The sequence below is a fragment of the Staurois parvus genome, unplaced genomic scaffold, assembly GCF_062004578.1.
Source record: "Staurois parvus isolate SC_StPar_1 unplaced genomic scaffold, SC_StPar_1.0 ptg000661l, whole genome shotgun sequence".
NCBI lineage: Eukaryota > Metazoa > Chordata > Amphibia > Anura > Ranidae > Staurois > Staurois parvus.
The window spans coordinates 439,421-440,134 of record NW_028318457.1 but is presented as its reverse complement, the minus strand read 5'-3'; the positions used below and the strand labels follow the sequence as shown (position 1 = coordinate 440,134).

Here is a 714-nt window from a genome sequence, read left to right as displayed (position 1 = left end):
TGATCATTTTTGTGTGAGTGGGCAAACATTCAAAATCAGCAGGATATCAAATACTTATTTCCTTCACTCTACTAGCATCTGTGTTTATATAAATTTGTATATTCTGCATAGGAAGTAAGTTTTTTTTCTCTCCTGTAGTGCTGTTCTTATACATGTATGCTGTTCTCCTACACAAGGAAAAGGTGAATTCTACATTTCTCACGTTCTCAGTGCCTAATCACTTAACTAACACCCTCACCATTGGTGTCAATGGCAGCAATAAAAACCCTCTCCATTGGTGTCAGTGACAACAATAATAACCCTCATCCTTGGTGTTAGTGGCAGAAATAATAACCCTCATTATTGGCGCCAGTGGCAGCTATAATAATCCCCCTTACTCGGCCTTTTGGCTAAGATCAAGTGTAGTATCTGTTCTTATCAGTGTCCAGTGGGGGTGCTCCCGACCATTCTAGCTTTGCGGGGATGGTTGTTGTATAGTACCCTCACTGGTATGATGGGGGTCCGGAAGGCTAGTACCGGAGGGACAGAAACCGGGGAGCGCCACGAGTTAAGCTGGGGCCCCGGGAGTAATTCCTCTGGGAAGACTGGAAAGACCCAGTACCTCCTGATTTGGACGGATCTACCTTGGTCTGGCCAGGGGCTGGGGACGCAAAAAGTCCGCAAACTCAGTGCCCCCTGGGGAAGACGCTCTCAGGGGTGTCACTAGTAACACTT

General features: G+C 46.5%; 1 pseudogene; it reads left to right on the top strand.

Moving 5' to 3' along the window:
- Positions 1–368: 368 nt before the first annotated feature.
- Positions 369–485, top strand: LOC149448723 (U2 spliceosomal RNA; annotated as a pseudogene).
- Positions 486–714: the final 229 nt, after the last annotated feature.